Source organism: Panthera onca, chromosome B4 (genome assembly GCF_046562875.1).
Source record: "Panthera onca isolate mPanOnc1 chromosome B4, mPanOnc1 haplotype 2, whole genome shotgun sequence".
In the NCBI taxonomy this organism is placed as follows: Eukaryota; Metazoa; Chordata; class Mammalia; order Carnivora; family Felidae; genus Panthera; species Panthera onca.
Genome location: NC_138345.1, coordinates 57934918 through 57954249, shown reverse-complemented (window position 1 = coordinate 57954249; position 19332 = coordinate 57934918). Strand labels below are relative to the sequence as shown.

At 41.8% G+C, this 19332-nt stretch overlaps 1 protein-coding gene across 1 annotated transcript in view; it reads left to right on the top strand.

Moving 5' to 3' along the window:
- Positions 1-19332, top strand: part of BCAT1 (branched chain amino acid transaminase 1) — a 106460-nt gene that overhangs the window by 10519 nt on the left and 76609 nt on the right. The gene's annotated exons all lie outside the window — the stretch shown is intronic.

Genomic DNA, 19332 nt, shown 5'->3' with positions numbered 1-19332 from the left:
ATTGAAAGACCTCCTGGTTACTTTGCCCCCATTATCCCCTGAAGATTTTAGCACTTGGCTCCCAATTCTCTCTTCCAACCCAAGTCTTGTTCTCCTGTATTATTTCAAGGTACATGGGTGGCTCATTTCCCTTTTTGGTATCTCAGTCACTTTAATTTCTCATCTCCATTAACTTGCTATATTTCCCAGATGCAACGCACACCTATGGCTATACCCTGGACTTTTGAATGACATTAAATTACAAGTCCTTGGGTTATTTTTGGTCCAAGATATATCTGATATTTGTACAGCTCTCTCCATTTTAACTTCCTTGTGTCCAGTTCAAGTCACTGTCTTCTCTTCACTAAATATACAGTAAAACCTTGGTTGCGTCCATACCTCATTCTGGAAACATGCTTATAATCCAAAGTACTTGTATATCAAAGCAAATTTCAAGAACTTTTGGCTCAGTTGTGATCATGTGACACTGGCATCACGTACTACTCCTATTGCAAGACATCGCTCATTTATCAAGTTAAAATGTATTAGAAATATTTGCTCATCTTGCGGAACACTCGCAGAATGAGTTACAATCCAAGGTTTTACTGTGTGTGTATGTTTCTTGCTCACGTCTTGCTCACCTCCACCTCCTACCCCTAATCTGTTCTCCATAGAGCAAAGTAATTATATCATCCATCTGCTTAAAAAAATTCGTGAACCCCTTTCAGTTATGCTTTGAATAAAACCCAAAGTCCCTACCATAGAAGTCCCAGAGGGATCTAGTTCCTCTCACCTTTGCAACCATACCTTGTTACCCCTTAGCCCCCAAACTTTTTCTTCAGGGCTTTTGTACTTGGGAATCCCTCTGCCTGGAAGGGATTGTCTTCCTACTCCTGATCTAGCCAGCGTCTTATCACCCTGCCAGCCTCAGACTGCATGTTGTTACCTCACAAAGACTCTCATGACCCCCTGTGATTCCCAGGCTTTCGGAGCACTAACTGCAATGTGTAATTGTTTATTGGTGTGATTATCATTGTGGTTTTGGGACTGATGTCTGACTCTCCCACTAGATCATACATTTCTTAATGGCAGGCAACATACTGCTTTTTACTACCATGCAACCGTACGTATTCTAATACCTGGCCTGTTATAGATGGTTGATGAGTGTGGTAGGCTCAATAATGGCTCCTCAATGATGTTCATGACCTAATTGTCAGAAACTGTATTATAAAGGAGATTTTGCAGATGTGATTAAGTTACAGATCTTGAGATAGGGAGATTTTCCTTGATTATCTGGGTGGGCCATTGTAATCACAAGGGTCTTTACAAGAGAGAGCAGGATGGTCATGGTCAGAAGAAGATGTGATAATGGAAGCAGAGGGGAGTGTGTGTGTGTGAGAGAGAGAGAGAGAATTAGATTTGCACATGCTTCACTGCTTGCTTTGAAGATGGAGGAGGAAGTGGCCATGAACCAAAGACTGTTAAGCGGCTTCTATGACTTCTAGAAGCTGGAAAAGGCAAGTAAGCAAATTCTCATCCTAGCACCTCCAGAAGGAATGCATTCAATGTGAACACATTGCCTTAAGACTTGTGACTTCCAAATCTGTAAGATAATAAATTTCTGTTATTTTAAGCCACAAAATTTGCACTAATTTGTTACAGCAGCATTAGGAAATGAATACCAAAATGATTTTGGTACCTGGAAACAGGGTGCTTCTGTAACAAATACCTAAAAATGTAGAAGAGGCTTTGAATTGAGCATTGGCCAGAGAGAATGGAAGAACTCTGAGGACCATAATAGACAAAGCAGAGATTGCCTTGAAATGAATGGACTGCTGGTTAGAATATGGAAACCAAAAGTGCTGCTGGTGAGGACTTAGAAGGAAGTGAGGAATAGGATACAGAAAATGTATAGAATCTTACAGAATATTTAAAAAGTCACAAACTATTGGTAGAAACAGGGATGTTAAAAGCACTACCAATGAGGGCTCAGGAAACATTGAAGAACGTGTTCACGGAAACCTGAGGAAAGGTCATCCTTGTTAAATATGGAAGAAAGCTTAATGGAATTGTGTATTATAGTTATGTGGAAAGCAGAACTTGTAGGTGATGAAGTTGGGTATGTAGTTGAGATTTCCAAGCCAAATACTGGTTTCCAAACAAAATACTTACCTCCTTTCCATTTCCCTCAGGATGATTACCTCAGATACTGTAATGCATTTATTGGACAAATGTTCGTAGAGTACCCACTATGTAAATATCAGGCACTGCTAAAGATCTTGAGGCCATAAGGATGAAGAGTTGGCAAAGTCGCTGCCCTCCTGGCCATTGCAGGGAAAGGTCATGTAACATGGTAGTTATGAGCACGAACCGGGGCCAGACTGTAGATGTTTTGAGTCCTGGCTTTGCTTATGATCGACCTCTGGCAAGTTATTTGTGCCTAAGTTTTCTTATTTAAAAAAAAAAAAAAAAAAATTGTGGGGGGGCGCCTGGGTGGCTCGGTCGGTTAAGCGTCCGACTTCAGCTCAGGTCATGATCTCACGGTCCGTGAGTTTGAGCCCCGCGTCGGGCTCTGTGCTGACAGCTCAGAGCCTGGAGCCTGTTTCAGACTCTGTATCTCCCTCTCTCTCTGCTCCTCCCCTGTTCATGCTCTGTCTCTTTCTGTCTCAAAAAAAATAAATTAATTAAAAAAAAATTGTGGTAATAATAGTACCTTACCTCATAGAGATGCTGTGAGGATTACATAAAATAACAAGTGTAAAGCATTTGTAACAGCACATGATCCAAAATAAGTCCTATATAAATAGTAAGTAATATCATAATTTACTCTCATATACTGGTACCAAATATTTCAATTAGTGGTGTAATAGGAAGAAAATAAAATGAAATGATGTTATAGTGACAGAGTTGAGGGGAAGCCAGACTCATTCATACTGGCTGGTCAGGGAAATCTTCAGAGAGAAGGTGAACTTTGAGCCACGACCTGAGCACTGCATACACAGGAAAACACTATAGGGTGATTTGAAAATGAGCATCCCATGCAGAGGGAGGAACAAATGAGATTTCCTGGGGTTTAGTGAGCCAGGGAGAAAGTTATAGGAATGAAAACTCCTTTAAATGGTGCTGAAGAGTGTACATTTTATTCTAGTGCAGTGAATGCCCCTGGGCAGGGGTAGGGAGAAGGGAATGGAGGGTGGAGGGTTGGGTGAGTGTTGAGCCACAGAAAGATCACATTTTTAAGAGTCATTGGTGAGTCAAGTAGTGTACTATGGTCACATTTTTTTCTTGCACAACATTTGCTTTTCCTGCAGTTATTGCATTATTTTCTTCCATTTATTTACTTTACTATGTATTTATTATGATTCTTCCCGCCTGCCCAATAGGGTTCCGAACAAAATTTTGCATAGGTCAAATGTCAGTTCCTCTTTTTCTCAACTCTTTTTCCCACTACCCTCCTTATTCTTACTCCAGTCTGTCCTGGTATCTTTCTAAGACTTCCCCTTAACCTCTTTTACCCTCTGTGTTAGGTCTCCAGACTTTTGGATCGTATGGCTTCCTCTTTCTTGGTTTACTTCCTTGTTTGTGTGGAGAATTATGCTCCAATAGTTGTCAAATAAAGAGCACAGGAGAGGTCAGTGTTTTGATCCTTGCATGCCTCAAAATGCTTTTGTTCTACTATCACTACATTGGTATTTGATTGTGAATAACTTTCTAGTTTAAAAATGATTTTCCATAAAATTTTAAAATAATTGCCTTATTGTTTACTAGTGTCCTGTGTCACTAATGAGAACACCAAGGGCACTCTTAAATTTTTTTTTAACTTTTTTTTTAAATTTATTTTTTTTTTTAATTTTTTTTTTTTTTAATTTTTTTTTTTTTTCAACATTTTTTTTTATTTATTTTTGGGACAGAGAGAGACAGAGCATGAACGGGGGAGGGGCAGAGAGAGAGGGAGACACAGAATCGGAAACAGGCTCCAGGCTCCGAGCCATCAGCCCAGAGCCCGACGCGGGGCTCGAACTCACGGACCGCGAGATCGTGACCTGGCTGAAGTCGGACGCTTAACCGACTGCGCCACCCAGGCGCCCCTTAAATTTATTTTTGAGACAGAGAGAGACAGAGCATGAACGAGGGAGGGTCATAGAGAGAGGGAGACACAGAATCTGAAACAGGCTCCAGGCTCTGAGCTGTCCGCACAGAGCCTGACGTGGGCTCAAACTCACAGACTGCAAGATCATGACCTGAGCCGAAGTCGGACGCTTAACCGACTGAGCCACCCAGGTACCCCAACACCAAGGGCACTCTTAGTTAAATACACTTTTTTATGTAACCTATTTTTTGTTCTTCCATGAAGTATACAAGATCTCTTTTTATTGCTTGTGTTTAGAAACTCTATGATGACATGAGTCCTTATCCATCCTAGGAAGTTTTCTGGTCATATGTCTTTGATAGTTTCTTCCCCTCTTCTTTCCCTGTTTTCTTCTTCTTAGACTTATATTAGTTTCATGTTAGACCCCTGTAACTGATCTTCTCATTTTTAAATTTTTTCTCTCCTTGTATCCATTTTTTTGGGTTAGGGGATGATTTTTATCAATGTTTTTCTTCTAACCTTTTTCTTGAAATTCTAAAATTTTAGTCTTCTTATTTCTAAGAGCTTTTAAAATTCTCTATTCCTATTGTTTCGTGAATAAAAGAATCTTCCCTGTATTTCTGAGGAAGTTAATTAAAAAAAATTTTTTTTAATGTTCATTTATTTTGGGGAGAGAGAGAGACAGGCAGACTGCAAGTGAGGGAGGGGCAGAGAGAGAGGGAGACACAGAATCTGAAGCAGGCTCCAGGCACTGAGCTGTCACCACAGATTGAACCCACGAACTGCGAGATCATGACCTGAGCCAAAGTCGGCCACTTAACAGACTGAGCCACCCAGGAGGCCCTCTGAGGAAGTTAATTAAAACCTATATTTTTGAGAAAATTAATTAAAATATTTTCTTTTGCTCTCTTCATCGCCCCTCCCTAACACCCATTTTTGTTTCTGGTGTTTTTTTTTTTTTTTTTGGTGGAGGAATTTACCTTTCTTTTTTTATTTATTTATTTTTTTAAATTTTTTTTTTTTTTAACGTTTATTTATTTTTGAGACAGAGAGAGACACAGCATGAATGGGGGAGGGGCAGAGAGAGAGGGAGACACAGAATCGGAAGCAGGCTCCAGGCTCTGAGCCATCAGCCCAGAGCCCGGCACGGGGCTTGAACTCGCAGACCGCGAAATCGTGACCTGAGCTGAAGTCGGACGCTTAACCGACTGAGCCACCCAGGCGCCCCGGAATTTACCTTTCATGTTAGTAGGCTTTCTTGAAATATCTGGTGACTTGTAGCAATCTATCTAGGCATTAAGAAGCCTATAGAGAAGTTCTGTCTGGCTCCTTCTCTGGGTGTTTCGGTTATATGACCACATGGAAGTGACTAGGCTGTTTCACTGGAGCACTCCCAGATAATCTTAACTCTAGGTATGTTCTCAGGATATTATGTAGTTTTTGCAAGAAGAATCATCCAATTTGCAAAGGACTTCCTGCCAGTGTTCTACAGGCCCACCAGGGGTAGGGGACTACGAATTTCATCATTAAGTGGGTTTTCACTTAATCCCCTAAAAACAGTGTTTAGATTCCCTCAGACCTGGATCTTTTGTGCTCATTTCTTCCATTTCCTGCTGGAATCTGGAAGGGGTAGTTACACTGTGGTGCTAGGTGGGTGTAGAGACACAGAGGTAGGCGTGTGTGAACCTTCTATGGGTGAGACAGGATGTCAAATGAGACGGTGGCCTCCACTGAGGCTCTAGTGCTAAGCACAGAGGGAAAAGTACCTCCATGTTCCAAACAGACATGTTTGGCGTACCCAAAGAACTTTCTGAACAACAGCAAAACCAATTCTGCAACCTTGAACTTCTTAACTTATCTCTAATTTATATTTAAGAGAAGGCTAGAGATTGAGCAGGCAAGGCAGAAGAGGCAAATTTGGGGAGAAAAAATTATTGGCCAAGCAAGGTGTGTTTGCCATTTCCCCTTCTTTATTTACCCCAGAGGAGGGAGGGGGTGATATTCTCATCTCTCCAACAGAATACTTACCAAACACTCTGAGGAGATTTGTGGGTTCCTTTGCCTTAAGGGTCTGGAGTGGAGCCTAGAGGCTCTTGAGAGCACTTGATGTGTGTTCCCTGGCCTATTGGTGTGGTATATACTGAGATTTGACTCCTGAAACAGTCAAGGCTGGCTGATACTGCCTGTGGTGGGAGAGTCAAGAAAGGGTGTTTGTCAACACCATGAGCTATGTGGACTTTGAGGAAAGGTGCCATATTGGAATCACCTAGACGGAACCCTGCCCAAGAAGGCTGCTTGCTGGGGCAAGGAGAGCCCAGCTATTGGAGGCTCTGTAGGGCATAATGCCAGAGCCAGAGCTGAAGGAGCATCATTAGTGAGGCAGAGCATGTATCTTTGCAGTAGGGAGCTGCAGGGCAGAGGCCTTCTTTGGTGGTGGGGATAAGGGAAGAAGGGTATGTGAAGAATCCATAAATGCTCTGTGATGCACATATATATATATATATATATATATATATATGCGCACACACACACACACGCACCACATCTTTATCCATAATTTGGCTATTGTTGATAGTCCTGCTATAAATATTAGGATGTTTTGAAGAGTTCAGGCCAGTTTTTTTGTAGGGTGTCCCACATTCTAGATTTTGCTTGTTATTGCTTTATTAGATTGAGATTGAACCTCCTGGTAAGAGGTAAGAATACCACCAAGGTAAGATTGTATACTCCTCATTGCCTCACATCAGGAGACACACAGTGTTTGTTGGTACCTCCATTAGTCATGTTAAATTTGGTTATTTGGTGAAAGTGATGCCCAGCATCTCTCTCCCTTGTAAAGGGGCATTCCCCTCCTCCCCTTTTAATTAACATGTAATTAGTGCATGATACTTTGAGACTGTGTAAATACCCCAGTCTGCAACAACTTTTCATTTGATGACCTTAGTATCCTGTAACTGGTCTAATTCTATCATTCTCAGCATCAATCAGCTGACATTCTGGTATAAAGAAAAGGTTTCCCTTTCTCTCCCTTCTCTCTCATTATAATTTGTTATTGTTATTTTCTTACAAGTTATTAAGAATTATTCACAATATTTTCAATAAATTGATGGCAATTTATGGTCTTCTCCATCTAGAAAAGAGGAAATGAGAAAGTAAGTTACCAATACACTTGCTTGAAATTGTCTAGTGCTCGAATCATGCCATCATACAGACTAAAAAGCTACCGGTGAAAAATCAACTTGGATTTTGTTTGTTTTGCAATAAGATCTGACAGCAGCTGAGTAAAAATTAAACAAATTGATCAGGATCGTCACTGATTACAGAAATAGATGGGGACTGCCCACACTACTTTCTACTGTAGTATTCATTAAGTGCCCCCATGTAGTCTGAAGGCCTGGGTTCTAGTGTCAGCTCTGCCTCATTCTGGGCCTTTTATTCTGGTCAAGGCAGCCTTCCTGATACCCAGTTTGGGTATCTCTAAAGTGAACATAAGAAATATACTTGAATCCTTCATGTCTCCTTCCCTCAAAGACAGCTCCTCTCTTCTGCATCTCCATGGTTAATCAAGGCCTCTCAGTCTATTCCCATGCAGAAGAGAGTTAATGAAGCAGGCCTGAGAATGCCAGTCTTGGAAACGTCTGTTTGCAGGGTTGGCCCTTGGCTGTTGTCTAGGAACTTGGACTTTGAGAGCATTCCCACAATTCCCCGATAAGGGTTCACTGTGCCTAAACTATTTGTACAAACAATGTGGTTTTTACTGAACATCTGCTTTCCTTCCAGGAGTGTGAAATTTTGGTATGTGCTAGGTAGAAGGTGCTTACGTGACCAGCCCCCAGTAAAGACCTTGAGCACCGAGTCTCAAATGTGTTTCCCTGGGAGACAGCACTTCACATGTGTTTGTGGTAGAGCCCCTCCCTAAGGAATGCAGTGAAAACCTCAAGACAAGGGAAGGCAACCTGGCTATGTGCGTGTGCACATTTGTCATGACTCCGTAACATAGAGCGCCTCTTCAGATTGTATGTTACCGTAGACTGGAGACAAAGGAGCCAAAACTGTACGAAAGGCCACCAACCCCTGTTGCACTTAGGGCTCAGCCTTTTGGGGTCTTTGCCCACTGAGCCCATGCTGGCACGAATAAAGCTGCTTCATGGAAAGAAAAGCCTCAGTGTCCCCACCCTCTTTGTGTGAGTCGCTGCTGCCCGTTGTCTCAACTTGTTGCTGGAGGAATGAGGAGTGTTCTGTGTGATTCCCCTGGAAGAGGACTCTTGGACGGTTGTGCCTGGCTTCCTCTGAAATTTGTCCCACATGCCTTTACCCTTTGCTGATTTTTGCCCTGTGTCCTTTTTTATCCTGTAATAATTCATAGCCGTGAGCACTGGATCCTGTGAGTCATCTTAGCAAATCATCAAACCTCTTCCAATTTTCGCATCTCTAAAATAGGGTTTATAATAATAATAATAATATCTACCTTATAGTGTTGTGAGGATAAAATGTGTGTGGAACTAAGGGCCTGATGAAGGGTGCATCTGATAGAGGGTGGTTGTTATTATGGAGTATGTTCACTGTTCCCATAGAGCACATCTTGTGTTCATGTGTGTATGCTCATATCTTTTCGTCAGGTAGCACTATTATATCTATTCAAGTAAATTAACTCTCAAATCTTTGATGACTCATCTGATGGGAACGCCAGGTTCACATGCCAGTTTATAAGGGCCCCTGGTTCTTTCACTAAAACGTACATGTGTGTTCACCACCTAACAACTATCAAATAAGTAATTTGGGACTTGTTTTGTCGTCTGAATGTGTCCTCCCCAAAATCACATGTTGAATCTTAACCCCCCAAGGGAATGGCATTAGGAGGTGGGGCCTCTGGGAGGTGACTAATCGTTCAGGACTGGGATTACTGCTGTATCAAAGAGGCTCTAGATCGATCCCTTGCCCCTTCATCATGTGAGGACAATGAGGAGTCTGTAACTCAAAAGAGGGCCCTCCCCAGCCATGCTGGCACTGCGATTCTGGATTTCCAGATTCTAGAACTGTGAGAAGGAAATTTCTGTCGTTTATAAGCTTCCCAGTCTGCGGTATTCTGTTATAGTAGTCCGAATGGACTAAGACAATTTTCCCTTTTTTCTTCTTTTCTTTTATTCATGCTTTCCTTTGTCGTGTGCCTGGTAATCTATAAAAGCAAACTATATATTCTAATGGCAGAAAGTTACAGAAGTGAGGAAGGGGCATGGAGTGGATTTAGAGAGGAACTTTGAAGTTTCTCAAGTTGTGACTAGTGGGAACTATTAAAAGAAAATGTTCCAAGGATACATCATAAATCCACGTCCTCTACAAACTGCTTACAAAGTTTGTCCGTCGGCTGCCTTGAGATGGAGGGAATGCTGCTGAATGTCTCATTAAATAATACAAAGGTCTCCAAGGTATTTGATATCTCTTAGGATCAATAAAGCAAAGCACTGAGGATGCCTCCTGACTGGTATGTAACATGCCTCAACACCACAAGCACCACACTATCAAAGCTGACTTTCAGGAAGAGTACAAATCAGGCTCATTAAAGGCAGAATCCCAGAGGATATTGACTTTTGGCTCTGTGGCTCCAGATTTAGAGCAGTCTCACATTCAGAGTCCTGTATCCTGGAGAACTGTCCATTCGTGCTATTTACATATGTAAAACATGATGGGGCGAGACTGGAGGCTTTGGATCCAAATTGGCTGTCCCTCCCTTGTCTGCCATCTGGGCAGTGCACTTTCTGCAGACTGCAGAATTGCTACCGCTCCCTGTCTGCTCCTGTTTTCTGTTCAGGCCCCAGGAAGCTGGAATAACTCCCCAGAGGGCATCCATCTTCCAGTTCCTCTTGCTCCAACCCATTCTATACATTCTTGGGAGACTGATATCACCCGTAGCCTTTTTTTTTTTTTTTTTTAATTTATTTTGAGAGAGAGTGTGTGTGCATGTGTGTGTGCCCAAGTGTGGGAAAGGCAGAAAGAGAGGGAGAGAATCCCAAGCATGCTCCTCACTATCGGCACAGAGCCCGATGTGGGGCTGGAACTTACAAGCCGTGAGATCATGACCTGAGCAGATAGCAAGAGTCAGATGCTTAATCGACTAAGCCACCAGGTGCCCTACCTGTAACTTCTTGAATCAAGTGCCTTAAAAATGTTCCCCATTGCCCATAGAATAAACTAGTGGCATACATATTCCTTAATAATCCTTGCCCTGCCTCCCCAAATCATTTCTCGTTAGTCTTCTTTATCTTATACTTCCCCCAACTTCCTGTGACTAAACCCTACTTACTTTTTACTGCTATCTGCTTTAAAGAGTTGTATGGTGATGATGAATTGCAATTTAGACCTGTTATAGGATATTTTATTTGATCTGACATCATTTATGACCAATAGGCTATTTTTCTGATGATTTGAAGTAGCTGGAATCACCACGGCAGAAAACACCATGTAAACATAAAACACACAGGTATGCTAACACTTTTAAAACTGTCTTGTTTTATGGCAGAAGATAGACTGGTTGAGAGAAATGCAGTTCTTTACTGTTGAGTCTATTTTTACCCAATAGGTGATTGCATTATTTTAAAGTCATAAGATCTGCTTTTATTTTGTAAATGAATCCCATTCAAATGCCCAAAGCGAATTGCTATTTAAAAGCCATTTGTAGGGACTCCTGGGTGGCTCAGTGAGTTAGGCCGTCCCACTTCACCTCAGGTCTTGACCTCCTGAGTTTGAGTCCCTGGTTAGTCTCTGTGCTGACAGCTCAGAGCCTGGAGTCTGCTTCAGATTCTGTGTCTCCCTCTCTCTGCTCAGTCCCCATTTGGACTCTGTTTCTTTCTCTCTCTCAAAAATAAAGAAAACATTAAGAAAAAATAAAAGCCATCTGTGGCAAAACTTTAGCATATCAGAGACCCTATGATACATCTGTTTTGTAAATTGAGACTGTCATCTATTGGGCTTACTTACAGTGGGAAAAAATGTTTGCCACCATCATTGGTGAGAAAGAGCTTCCATACCATTTTTTTTTTAAAGTAGAGAAATAAGTTAACCAGACTTTTTGAGGAAGCAAGTTTTAACTCACTTGAGGACTGCACCAAATCCAAAGAGTAAAGGATCTCCAGCAGAAAATTGCTCCAGTAATCTGAGGAAAGGCTAAAAAATACTGTGGACCTCCTAGTACAACGGTAGAAGTTCTGGCCACGTGGAGTGGTCTAAGGCCATGTGTTCCTTAGATGCTTAGGGAGCGTCTAAGGCCAAACCACCTTTTCTCAGCCAGGCAGCAGTATTCTAAGGAAGCCACACAGCAAGGTTCGGTTTTAGAGAAGTGAAGTATCTGTAGATCCTTTCTTCACTCTAAAATGATAAATAATTCCAGTTTCACAGATGCCAAAATTTCTCTAAATACCTTCAGATTCAATGTGAATCTTCACTGTAATAATTATAACCAGCGTAAATTGAGAATTCACTGGGTGCCAGCATGGGCTTTTGTGAATGTCTCATTTGGTCCTCATGAAAACTCATTTCACAAATGGGGAAAGTGAGATACAGAGAGATGCGATAACTAGATTAAGCTTGCAAAACTATGAAGTCTGGCAATGTCACTCTACAGTCTATGTGCTTCACTGCTGTATTATAGGGTCTCTTTAGAACCTTGATAACCTTATATTAAAACAAAGAAATGACTGTGACATATTCTGTTCAATGGTTTACAAAATGCTGTCACTTACGTATTTCATTTTTACCTCTATAGGGAAGGTAGCTGAACTTCAGAGATATTAATGTGAGGTTTAGAGACATTAGCTGATATGTCAAGGTCACATATGAACTAGACAGTGAGCTAGAGCTTGAAACAAAATCTTGTAATGGACTCAGAACTCATGTCTTAATAAGATTCAGAAAAAAGTTCCAAAGGGACTATCCAGAAATTAGAGGACATAAGCAAAATACCTTGTAAGTAGATGAAGGCGGTTTTAGTGCGTAAGTTTCAATATATCGATGACACAGAGCTTGAACAAGTGAGCACATTGAAAATCTATTTTTGATTCTTTTATGCCTGACACAATACAGTTTATACAGGTGTCTGTTTTCTTGCTCTCTTGCTCTCCCTCTTTCCCCATTTGTGTGTGTGTGTGTGTGTGTGAGAGAGAGAGAGAGAGAGAAACATATCAGCTCGTCTATCAATTTTTTTCTTACCGTAATAAGTTTAGCCAACATCCATCATATTAATTTTTACCTTACACAAAAACATGGTGGATTTATACATTCCAAAAATTTATTCAGAAAATATTTTTTGAGGTTCGTACGTTAGCCTGGATGTGTACTAAGGCCCAGAAATCCAAAGGAAAATGAAGTCACTGCCCGACAGGCAGAGACTGCTGTACAAACAAGCAAGGCAGTAATCAAGTGTCATAACTGCTCTAGTAAACGTAAGGCTAACCCCGTGTCTCCAGCCTGCAGAACTTACACCCCTAGGGATGCAAGATGACTTTCCGCAGCGGTACACGGGACACACGAGTGTTAGGAAGTCAACCAAATTCAAGGCTCCTAACCTTTCTGTAAGTCTTTCCTAAGCCCTGCCAAGGAGGAAGCATCTTGCCAGTTCTCTTTGCCACCTCCCGGTACAAAACAGCCCTTCTCCTGCTCTACAAAAGAAAAGCTTCTCTTTCATTCACTCCAAATTGTCCAGCAAGCCACCAGAGCATAAAGAAATGGATGGCTGGGATTATCACGTCAGCAAAACCTTCTCTAATCAAGTCATCATAAACCCACTGCCAGGCTTCATGTCTGTGTCACTGCTGTTTCTCCCCACTAGGGGTGAAGGGTGGCATCAGAAACCGGAAGTTTGGTGTGTGTTGCCATAGTCCACATTCAGACTATGTTAAAGATGGAAGCAGCAGGAGCAATGACACATTTTGTTTAAAGATCTTGCCTCTTCCATCCCCGAATCATCAGGGCGGGAGAGAAACACTGATGAGGGGCGGGTCCTTGTTTCATCCGGGTGAGGGACACATGGAATGCTTCCCTGCCTTATCTCTCCATATTAAAATCAGAGTATTTGAAGTTTATAAGAAGACCAGGAATGACAAACACGAGGCTTGCCCCTTCTCACCAGGAGAAAGCTTGGTAGACTCACTCTTCCCATCTGTGTCTCTGTTGTGTACTTGGCATCTTCTCAAAGAGAGGGGTTCAGTGTCCTGTTTACTTCTGATAGGGAATGACATGTCTTAGAGCAAGAGGGACATATCCAGAGAAAGTAGGATTTTATACTTTCTTGAGCATGTATTACACTCACAGGAAAGGCATTTTCATTAACATTTTCCAAAAGGCTACTCTCTTCCAAAATTCCACATTTTCCTTTATGTTTATCTTTTGCTCAGTGTCAAGCACCAACCACTTCTCATGTCTTTCCTACTTACCACACAATTAAAACTAGTTTATCTTAGTGGTAATATATTGTGGATTTTACTGTAAATAATGCACTTAACAATCACGAATAAAACTTAATACATCCGGGTTGTGGCCCAGTGCCTTTTCTTTTTGCGGTTAATTTCCTCCAAGTAGATTAACCTGGAATCTTACCAACTTATCTTAGCAACTCCTTAGGTACTAGTGTAAAACAAAATGTTCTCCAACGCAATCAGGATATAATACTCTGGATTAAAACAAAAACAAAAACAAAAACAAGGCTCATTTAGTTAGGATTAATTTCTCCCTCCCAGAAGTTGATATATGCTTCTATTTTGGTAAAAAGCAAAATTAGAAACTTACTTGTTTCCAGACATGAAATGAAATTTCTAGTCTAGATTCTATCTGGAATCTTGTCTGTTTCTCTGTCCTGTCGCTTCTCTGTAGAGTACTGCTGGGTGACCTAGAGGTTGGGCGTGCTGAGAGTTTCTTCTGTGGACCAAGGGAAATGGGAAGTGCAAATGAGGGGGAGGGGAAGGTCAGGAAGTGAGAGATTAAAGAAAGAATCCTGAGAGGCAGGTCCACAATGTGCAGAACCCCCGCACACAGACTGAACTCAGGAATCTGCCCTTGGAGCCCCATGGTTTCCAAGCTGTGTGCCCCAGAGACCCCTGGGGTGTCCGAAGCATTGATTGTGTGTGTGTGTTCTTTAATATGCAGAAAAAATTACTCGTATTTAACTTGCAGGGGTCGACATGGGCACCCTCTGCTCAGTCTGTGCACCAGATGATCGTGCTGTCATAAACTTTCCTTGGGGAGAGGGAGTGCGGCCACTGCCCCAAGGGGCCACCTGCATTTGCCCTCTTTCAGCAGGTTGTGATTGTGGCAATTTATGCGAGCCTGGTTAAGGAGATTTACAGATTACGCCAGCCAGTGTTAATTGATAATCCTTGCAAAAGGGACAACGGGCCTTAAAAGATTTCTGCAAACAAAACAAACACAAACAAAAAATTTAAAATCATAGAATCAGAATTAGAAAATATTGGTAATATAAACACAAGGACATAACAAAAATAAGACAACTAATATTTTGTCAATGCTTATTACAAGCTCTCCATTATCCATATTCCAAGATAAAAATAATGATTTAATCAGAACTGACAAGCGGTGGGCCACAAAATTTTGGTATCATCAAGAAGACTTTACAAGGCATTTATGTCTGCTATCATTAATGATTACTTGGGTCTTGTGTATATTGGGGCCTTTAGTCAAGGATTGTATAAGAAAACAACCATAATTCATCAGATATTTTCAAAAAATATGAATTTTTAATGATTATCTCATCTTTTTTTTTTTTTTTAACGTTTATTTTTGAGAGAAAGAGAACGTGAGGGGGAGAGAGGGACCAAGAGAGAGGGAGACACAGAATCTGGAAGCAGGCTCCGGGCTCTGAGCTGTCAGCACAGAGCCCAACTCAGGGCTTGAACTCACAGACTGTGAGATCATGACGTGGGCTGAAGTCGGACGCTTAACTGATTGAACCACCCAGGTGCCCTGATTATCTCATCTTTTTTACTCCTATTTGTGTGTATGAGTTATTATGTATTAGATTATTTTCATGATAACTAAACATGTTAGGCTTGCATGCTGCTTTGGTTAAACATATATATTTCTATATAACCAACCCACCCAAAACTTTGTGGCTTAAAACAGCAAGGTACTATTGTCTCTCATGGTCTGTAGGTTGTCTGGACTCAGCAGGGTAGTTTTTGTTTTTTTTTTTTTTAATTTTTTTTTTAATGTTTATTTATTTTTGAGAGATACAGAGACAGAATGGGAGTTGGGTTAGGGGCAGAGAGAGAGGGAGACACAGAATCTGAAGCAGGCTCCAGGCTCTGAGCTGTCAGCACAGAGCCCGATGTGGGTCTCGAACTCACAAACCGCAAGATCATGACCTGAGCCAAAGTTGGACGCTTCACCGACTGAGCCACCCAGGCGCCCCTCAGCAGGGTAGTTTTAACGTGGGTTTTCTCCTGGGGTTTCAGTCAGTCTTCTGGGAGCTGTACGGTGTGGATGTACAAGATAGATACTCACAGTTGATACTGGATGTCGGCAGGGAGTTCATCTGGGTTGTTGACAAGTGAGCCTGCACATGGCCTCTCCATGGGCTTTGGGCTTTCTACAGCATGGTGTCTGGGTTCCAAATGGGGGAGACCCCATGCCTTCCAAGAGGAAGGAAGCAGGAGCTTCTGGGCCTGTTAAATAAAGTATGCCCCTAAAATTGGAACAGTGTTACTTATACATTTGTGCCATATTCTATTGGTCAAAATAGTCACAGGGCCTACCCAGATTCAAAAGCGCGGGGAAAATAAACCACCTCGTGATGGGGTTGGAACAGAAGAGCATATTATGGCCATCATTGAAAACTACAGTCGGCCACATATGCTAAAACTTTTCCTTATGGGGTGTATAGTCAAAAAATTTGAATCCACGGGAAGGACTCAGAATGGTAGGTAAGATCACATACCTTGTCACAGTGACTTGATCTATAGCCTCGATCTTGGGGGAATTTAGCTAACATCTCTGACAATGGAGAAGATAGGATCTGTGGGGTGCGGTGGGGCCACTTTCGAGTATTAGATAAGAAGATGTGCACCAAAGTACCCACAGTATCATAACTGGCTGGATCAGTAGCAGATATTCTTATGGTTTTGAGTTGGGGAGGGGCTGGTGTAGACACTTTATAGAGCAAGCACTCTGATGACAGCTTGGGGATGCATCAGATGGAGGAGAAGGTGGAAGATCAAGGATGGGGCCAAGGAGACCAACAGGGGGACCGTCACCAGGTAAGGAGCATCGAGGAAGGAGCGACGCAGGCAGAGAAACGTGCATACAGAAGTCCTAGTGTGAATTGGTGACATACTGAACGGGGTGAGAAAGGAAAGGGAACATCTTGAGGTGTGCTTTTGTGATTGATCTTTTGTACATGGTAAGCAAATTTTGCTAAGAATCCGTCCCCATAAAATCATCAAGTCCTAATGGAGCATTGTGTGAAAGTCCTTTTATTTTGTAAATCAATTCATTTTATTGGTAAAAATATTATTGCTCAAGATAGAAAACATGACATTAAAGGTGTTATGATCATTTAGTTTGAAATAAAGTTAGTTAACTGTTACGAGTTGAATTGAGTCCCCCCAAAAAGATATGTTGAAATCCTGAACTCCAATACCTGTGAATGTGATCTTATTTGAAGACGGGGGACTTTGCAGATGTAATCAAGTTAGAATGAGGTGAAAGTGAATTAAGAGGGGCCTTAGTCCAATATGAATTGTGTCTTTAGGAGGAAAATAGAGACACCTGTAATCACCCCCTTCGGAGACTCTGTAAGCCAAGGGACACCTGGGGTTACCAGCAGCTGGAAGAGAGGCAAAGGATTTTCCACTGCAGGGTTTTTTTGTTTGTTTGTTTTGTTTTTAATGTTTATTTATTTATTTTTGAGAGTGTGAGCGCACAAGCAGGGGAGGAGTAGAGAGACAGAGAGAGAGAGAGAGAGAGAGAGAGACATAATCTGAAGCAGGCTCCAGCCTCTGAGCTGTCAGCACAGAGCCCGATGCGGGGCTTGAACTCACAAACTGTGAGTCATGACCTGAGCCAAACAACTGAGCTGCCCAGGCGTCCCTCCACTGCAGGTTTAGCATGTGTCGCCCATACCTAGCCTCTAGAACTGCAAGACAGTTTCTGTGGTTTTAAGCCAGCCAGTTTATGATACTTTGTTACAACAGCACTAGGAAACAGATATAGTAACTATATATGTACTACAAAGAATTATTCATTTTATTTGATTAAAGGGGTTTGGCATTGAATAAGCCCAACTAATTCTTTTGTCAAGATTTCTTTCTGGTTCACTGAACCAGTTCTCTGGTTTCCAGAGACCGGAGATGGGGCTTTCTCAGGGCGCCTCATCTGTCTGTGCCTTCCCAAAGGCAAGCAGAAAGCATGTAAATAATAGGTATGCAGTTTGTTTTTATGAGCCAAACAGCCTTATTTCTAAACTGTTTATTATTAAAAAAAGAGAAACACTTGAAAAGCTAACTAGATATTTTTAAGGTTTTCGCCCATATAATACTGTTCTGATCATTAATATAGATAATCCAAGGGCAGCTACTTAAAGTGAAGAACAATCATTTTTTTAAAGTTAAAAAATAAAAACGTAACAATAGCTAACATTTATTGAGCAAGATGCTAAGTGCTGCTGAGTCCTTTGTACATATCTTCATGCTGAATCTCGTCACTGCTTTAATTTTTACTCTGATTTTATTTTTTAATGTTTATTTTATTTTTGAGAGAAAGAGAGAACATGGGAGAGGGACAGAGAGAGAATCCCAAACAGTCCCTGCACTGTCAGAGCAGAGCCTGATGCGGGGCTTGAACCCTGAATTGTGAGATCATGACCTGAGCCAAAATTAAGAGTCAGTTGCTCAACTGACTGAGCCACCCAGGTGCCGCCCCTATTCTGATTTTAAAGGTGAAACTCAAAACAGGCTAGTAATTTGCTAAAGGTCATAGAGCTAATAAGTGATAGAGCCAGGATACCAACCTTTCGCTATGACCAAACATATGACAATGCCCAAACCTGCACTGAGACCAGAGCCACATGGCGTATTAAGATATAAATAAAAATTAGGCAAAATTAAAAATTCAGTTCCTTAGGTACACTAACCACATTTGGATGCTCGGTAGTCTCATGTGGCCTGGTGCAGGTACAGAACATTTCCATCCTTGTAGAAAGTTCTATTGGAAAGCACTGGTCCAATCCCTTAATAGAATACATTGAAAACCCCTGTTAGGACTGGTTAAGGGAAGAGAAGGAACAGGAAAGAGGAAAAGGAAAGAGAAAGATTTAGGGTGAGGGAGAGCCTTTTGGTGAAGAAAGAAACCTACATCTAGGGGTAGAGTGGGTTTCTGAGGACATTTTTAGTCTGTTATCTTGTGAACTTTAGCAGTGAAAATTCTGAAGCATGTTAAATATATACTTTTTAAAAATCAGAGAGTTACAATTTAATGGGTAGTTAAATCTCAGCCTTGTGCCTGGCATTGGGTGAGGGGGAACAAACAGGCACAATTTACCATCACAGAAATTAGAGCAGCATGAATCAAATAATTCCAATAAAGTATGACAGTTATTTTGAAACGGAAAGAATTCTATGAAAAAAAAAATAGCAGAGGGGCCTATGGCAGCCTTGATAGGGTTCAGGGGTGTCTCCCTGAGGACGGAGTGCCCCATAAACTGATAAAGGGGGATGAGAGAGCCAGCCAATGGCAGGGGCGTGTTTCAGGCAGACGGCCAGCTGTGAGAAGGCCTGATGCCCAAAAGAAGGACTGAAATAGTTAAATGTGTGGCTGGAGAGAGGGAGAGTAGGGAACAGACAGCCAGAGAGTCAGGGGCAGGGTTCAGAATTTGGGATGGGTGGGAGAGCTGGCTAAAATATCTTGTCACAGGGGCGCCCGGGTGGTTCAGTCGGTTGAGCCTCTGATTTCAGTTCAGGTCATGATCTCGAGGTTCTTGAGTTTGATCCCCAGATCGGGTTTGCTGCTGTCAGCCCAGAGCCCGCTTCGGATCCTCTCTCCCCCTCTCTCTCTTCCCCTCCCTCATTCACACACTCTCTCTCTCTCTCTCTCTTAAAAATAAATAAATTAAATAAATAAATAAATATTTTGTCACCAGGATGTTGTAAAGTTTGAGGATTTTATTGGCCTAGAAGAGATATGTTCAGATTTGCATTTTGAGACGATTTCTCTGGTTGCCATGCTAAGAATGGCTTAAGGGGAAGCAAGGCTGAAGATATAGA